Below are 6874 nucleotides of genomic sequence, written 5' to 3'. Positions count from 1 at the left end.
TACACAGTACCGATTTGCTCCTCAGGTCTAGAGAATTAAAAATATTTTATGGGATACTGAGAAAGAGTAGGTGGCCTCTGTTTCAATAACAATCTTGCCACGCTGGAGAGGCAAAGACAAAGCCGTGCAGGAAACTGTTTTCTGTGGTATACCTGTGGCATTTCTGTGATATACCTGCGTGTACCAGCATCCTGTTCTGTGCATAGTCTGGGCTCAGTGCCGTGCTGCCACTCCACCCAAAATCTTAATTTCATGGAAAAATTAAGATCACTGACAGAACTACCTGAATTACCTTAGGTTGATTTCTTTTCTTAATTGTTAATACGTTCTGGTAGGGCCAAAGAACCTTACCCAAAGAGATTTGAAAAGGCTTCACAAATAATAAAAAAGAGAACTCCCTTTTTCAGACTGCTGAGGAGTCCAGCTGACTGGCATGAACCCAGTAGCATGACCATCTCAAAAGCATGTACAAATAAAATAAATAAATAAATGGCTATATGGCTTTCCAGTGTGGCTCTGGAAGCAGTTTGGTCCTTTTTTGGTGGCCTGGAGACTAAGGAGCAGCATAGGTCAATACATCAGTAGTACTGTGGCCCTGAAGTTATTCTGTACAACATGATACCAAAACTGCTAAGCAGCAATCTTATCCATGATACAAATCTTTTGACATGCCCCGATCAGATCAATCTCTCCCAACTCCACTTCTTGCCCTACTTTTGCCCCATGCTCCTCCCTGCTGGCACAGAAGTGCTTGCTGCTGGCTGTTTCAGCTTCGGCAGTGGTGAGAAGCCACATCCCTCTTGTCCTCTGCCTGGTTTGTGGCATGCCCATAGTGTGAGAAGGGTTTCTGTGTGAATAGTGGCCTGAGGCTCCCAGGACAGATGTGAGGCCAATCTGGAAAGGCTAGTGTGAATCTGTGAAAACAGGGACAAGCAAGGACCAGAACCAGAACAAGGAGAAAATGCATGTTCCTGCTGCTGTGGGGACATCCCGGTTACTGGGCTAGTAGGCTAGAGAAGAGCACTACCTCTTCTCGGCGCTCTGCTGTCAAGACTCAGCTCCATAAGCCCATGCTGAGGCTGTAGGATTGCATTAAATTTCCTTTGACAGCTCACCCCACTGAAGGAGTCTCCATCGCGGCTGTTTGCGCACTCACCTCTATGTCTACCCACCAATCGTAAACCAGGTCAATGAACTAAATATAACCCTGGAAGAGGGAAATTGCATGTTGTAGCTGTGGCAATCTGACCGCCCTCCGGTAACATCACATTCCTCCCTTCCCTCCACGCACGTTTCGTATCTACATCTTGATCGGGCCCTGCCTCCACTCGACCTGCCTAGCCAGCAGAAAAATGACAGAGGATGAAGGAAGGGAAAGCTGTTTTTTCAGGGAAGTTGCACTGACTCCAATCAGCTGTATGGCTGGGCCAGAGGAGGATGCAGGAGATTGAAGCCAGAGGAAAGGGAAGTCTTGGGGCTCTCACACCATGTCTTGAGGAATGATTCCCTTTACTAAAAACACCTCATTTTTGCTCCAGGACATGCACTGACTCTACTCAGCTCTTTGTTACACATCTAATTTTTTTCCTGACTTTTTAATTCACTTTTTTCCATTCTACTACCCTATTATGTTTAGTCTTATTTTAGCAGTTAACCTCTTGCAGAAAGGATCACCATTATTCTGAGTCTGTAGAGCCATAAGTAGAAAGAGGGAGCGATCCCGTGCCAATGAGGAAACTACAGCACTGCTGGAAAACACGGGTCTTCAGTGTCCAAAACCAAACACCTGCAAAGATGCAAAATGACGGTAGATGGTGCTGTATACATATTTTAGGAACATATTTTGGCCAATGTTTACCAACCAATAACGTTTCTTTTGACTGTGATATCTGCGGAAGCCTAGAAGCCACGTAATTTAAGAAATATTTGGCTTCTATCAGGGAATCGCTACAGAAATCTAAAGACTTTCCATTCCTTGGCATCATGTCTTATAGTACTACTGTATGAATAATCACTGAGTGATTCAATGAATGCAAGGGGGTTGATTTCCGCAAACGCTATAGTTCTGGTATTTTCATTAGCTGATATATATGTATATTAAAAAAAAAAAAAGTGTGAGCAACTATTCATGACTCCTCTCTCTAACCTAATTAGTCTCATTTTTTTTAAACAACCTCACGTATTGTTCATGTGGAGCTCAAATAAAACATCTTGCAGACAAACTGGTCATCAGGACCAGGTTTCCCATATTTCAGTGCCAGGCTGCTTCCTCCTTTCATTTCATCTTTCAGAAGAAAATATTTTATTCTCTTAAACACTTCATTTAAATTTGCTCCACTGCTGCTAACTGAAACTTTATTACGGAACCATATCATTAAAGCTATATTGCAAGGGGGTTTTTGTTTGTGGTTTGTTGTTGTACTGTTTTGGTGGCAGAGCACAAAATTATATTTTAAAAAAGATTATAATATTAACCTTTTATTTATGTGAAAGACTAGAGCTTCAAATTTAATGTTTTCAGAAGATTAAGGGTGAAAGAGAAAAAGGTTTCAAAATCTTATTATAAAACCATTCTCAAAAGCACAATTATCAATAGAGGCTTTCTATTTCATATTTTTTGCTACAAAGAGATAGATCACTTTGCAGCAAAAAACATGATCAAACTGATTATATTACTTTATTAACACAAAGAGGATGTGAGCTGTAGGATTAAAACAACAGAGAGGAAAAAATACGTATAATATTCTAGAAAAGAAAATTAAATACAGCTTAGAACAGTATGTGCCTAGTAACTTCTAGCCACTCTGAAGAACAATAATTTCCATCAGAAAAAAAATTAAAAAAAAATGTTTCTCAGTGTGGAATAGACTTCTGTGTATTCCAAAGCATAATGGGGCCATATGCAAATAATAAAGATGTGTGGGTTTTTCTTCAGACTGAAAAGATCCTGAAAAGACTCACTACGCAGTTTTAAAAATCCCCTTGTGCCAGATGCTGACTATATGTATGCATATACATTGTAATACAATTCAGCACACTTCTTCCCTAGGAAATATTTTTTTCTTTTTTTTTTTTCTGTTTTTAAAATTCATTTGCATGGCATTATAGACACATTCTGTCTTTGTACTTGTCTGCTATGAATGACTTAGTACTCATATACAACTACACCTATGCAGAACATTGCGCTAATCTAAAGCCTCATCTTTCACCTGTGCCATGAGCTAATACCAAGAAGCTGTAAGGGGAAGAATACGTTATCCAGTAAACAGAGGTTAAAATTACTTATCCTGAGCCCTGAACCTTCTGAAGGTCTTTTTCTTCATTGGACTGCATACTGTTATTAACCTAATCATCACTCTTTTATAAGAGTTTATATTTTATACATAAAATTATGGACTGAACAGACTTTCAGCTACTTAATCTGGATTTAAAGCCACTGATCTCACCTATTTTCCTAAGCTCCAGTCCTTTTTCCTTTTTTAAAACAGTTGAAACACAGAGAATATTCTGCAGAAATCCTTTTTTTTTCTCACTCTTCTCAAATCTTAATATGTATTTCTTTAAGAAAAAGACAGAATTTCTAGCCTCATGTTTGGTACAGACTAAGAGTGTTACTTACTCTTCATACTGGCACAACAATAGTAATAATAACAGTAACAATAATAGCAATAGTAATAATAATACTAATAACATTTATTATTATTAGCAGATCCAGAAAACCTTTTATAACAACAAAAACAACAGCATTTATTACTATTAACAGAACCAGAAAATCTTTTATGTTGACATCACTGCTGAAACCAGATTCTCTTCCCATGTAACATCTCAGGGTTTTAATTTCAGAGCCAGTTTTAATTCCTGGGTTGTAGAGGGCAATATGAATGCTTTGGGGTACCAAAAGTGAGGTTGCAGTGAATAACTCCAATGATAGGAGCATTACAGGAGACTTCTCTGAAGTAGTTTTATCATTATTTTCACATGAGATGTTGATGAATCTATGGTAAAAACAACCAGAAGGCCATTTACAGTAGTGCTTTTACAGGGCTAGCAGTGATGATTCTTGTCAGGGCTAGGAAATAGTAAAACAGATTCAAAAACCCCTCAGTATAAATAAGGCCTTGTTGATAAAAGTGTTACCAAAAAAAAAAAAGGATAAAAAGCAGCTTAGCTAACACTGACCTCATGCACGTCATCCCTCAAAGGCCAGCTCTGCCCCAGCAGGGCAGCACCAGGCTGGGGGACAAAGCAGCTCTTGTCGTGTCTTGTCATTGGTACAAATAATGGGTATCAGGAAGGACTTCACAATGCTGCTTATTTTGCCAGAACAGATTGAATGACACTTTCTGCCTAATTCAGCAGATACCTATTTTTGGTGACTATTGGTCATTATTCTTTGACTTTTGCTCCCTCTTTTCTTATTTTCTTTTCTCATAGTACTTTTTTCCTTTTATTTTTTTTTTAACATTTACTATTTTTCCTTCCTAATCTCTCATTCCCGTTTCAACCTGTGTCTTTCTTTCTCTTTGTTAGGCTTCGTCTTTCTGTTCCCATTTTCCTTCAGTCTTGCCTGAAGGCAACTGTCTGTTCTCTCCAGCTGATCACAGAATGACACCTCTCCCCTCACTCCCAAGCCTTTAGGTCCTCTCTGTAATCAGTCCCAGCTCATTCTGGTTTTGCCTCTTTTCTTTCTCTCAATCTTGTATACAGTCCTCTGTTCTCCTAATGTATTCCTCATTGGTTTCTGGCTCGCTCAGATGTCATTGTTGCCCTCTTTGACGCCTGGCAGGTAGCCAAATGCTTCTGAGTTCTCCCCTGAAAACCTGGGGTAGCTCTTAGCACATCCTATGAATGCCAGGAGTATTAGAACATCACTTGAGAGCATCACTTGGAGCACACGAGAATGTTGCAACCTCTAACCTGCTCTACTGGGCACAACATTCACGAGCTTGCCAAACAATAACTCGGTGTCCTTTGTCTTCCTACATGTATGGTGAGCCTTATCTGGCTAGCATTTCTGACCAAAGAGATCTCACTCAAAACAATGGAAGATAAGCCAAGGGGAAAAAAAAATAATAAATTAAAAAAAAATAAATAAATAAAGCAAAACAAAACACACATTTCTGATAAATGTTTTACCAGAGAAAATGCAGTGTTTACTAGGTACCATTAAACAGCATTAAAACAGCAATTAGCTGAGGCATTATATAATGGCCAAGGGCAGCTCTTCAAGCATTATCGTGTCTGACTCAAAAGCACAGCTGCTTCCATCTCCAGGTGAATCTTTTGTGACACTTGTTTTACAGCACATGCACGTGGGTGCAGCCACCCTAAGACATCCTATGTTTCATCCACAGTCTCAAATGCCTGCTTGCCCAGTGATCCAGACAAAATAATACCTGTGCTGCATCCAAATGTGTTCCTTTCCATATGTTGTCATCACAGGCCTTAGAACCAACTTGAGGATTATTCAGGAAAAAAAAATATTCAGGCCACATAGATGTTGGCCAGCCAACCATATCATCCTGCGTGTTTCCTTTTCCCCGACCTCACAGCTATGCAGATGCTTGTTAATTTTAAATCACACTGGATAGCCAGTTGCAATAAAAGGTGTGGGTTAAGCTGCAGCCGCACAGAGCACCCACTGTTAGGCTTTGCTGCAGTTTTACTTCCAGCTGTCTGCTTTTGAGTTAACATCCCCCGAGACTGCTTGATTTGACTGATGGTGCACAACAGCCAGGATGTGCAGGGTGACTGTACCTGCTGCACTGAATAACTGATTCCCACAGTGTGACCAGCCGCACTTGAGCCGCTGCCCGTGCTTCCAGACGGGCCAGCTCCACCCGACTCATCGAACCATCTCTCTGGGTCTGGAGATGCCAAATGTGACACAGTCACTGAGTGTGGCTGGGAGAAAGCCAGCGGCCGTGCTGCTGCAGGAGGGGATATCATGCTGCCCCGAGCCCCTGCGGCCTGTGCTGTCCCAGCACTGCCAGGGCGGAGAGGAGAGGGAGCAGAGACAAAATGGCGACAGCCAACCCAAGATGGCGACAGCCATGTCCCTGTGGCAAGGGTTAGAGGGGGAGTCTTTCCCCTCCCTTCTTACTGTGCCTCTTCTGAGGCAATAAAATACATTGCACCTTCCACTGCTTAACCTGCCCTTGGCTTACAGGCGCAGCTGCACCTCATGCCAGTCTCTAGCTCCTGCAAAACAAGTTAAAATATGTGTGGCATGGTGTTTTAGAGAAGCGTGGTGGCATTCACTGATGGACAGGCCCTGCCGTACAGATCGTACACAGGCACTGAGTCTGTCACAGTGCAAATTTGGCTGGGATAGCTCTCATCACCACGGAGGTCTGCCGAAAGCATACAGACAACAAAAGCACCTGTCTATCAGCCTCCGGCCAGCACGACTGGCTCGTATTGACCAGGCCAAGCTGTAACCTGGAATGACAGCTAATGGGATACACCAAAAATTCTTCCATCAGGGCAGTATTTGACTCCATGCAAAAGGCAGGGGCTCAGTGTCCTGCTTACACATGACCTGCAAAATGGAACTACAAGGGAAACTAATCATCTTTATTTTTGAGATTTATTTCAGGTTACCCACATGAGTAAGATAGCCAGGAATTTACTTCCTTCCTCTCAGCTCTTCTGCTAATGCAAATCAACGTTTTTCCATTAAAGTCAATGGAGCTTTGCTGATTACATGAAGTCAGGATCACTATGTCCAATTTATTGGCTCTAGTCATTAGATAATACTCTACAATGGGACATCTTTTACTGCAGCTTCTTTATATAGAGCACAAAGGACCCATACAATTTCACTTCATTATATTTTGCTTTAGTCCCACCTTCTCCAAAAAATCCTTTTGTT

The sequence above is a fragment of the Aythya ferina genome, assembly GCF_964211825.1.
Source record: "Aythya ferina genome assembly, chromosome: 5".
In the NCBI taxonomy this organism is placed as follows: Eukaryota; Metazoa; Chordata; class Aves; order Anseriformes; family Anatidae; genus Aythya; species Aythya ferina.
Note: the sequence above shows the minus strand (reverse complement) of the source record.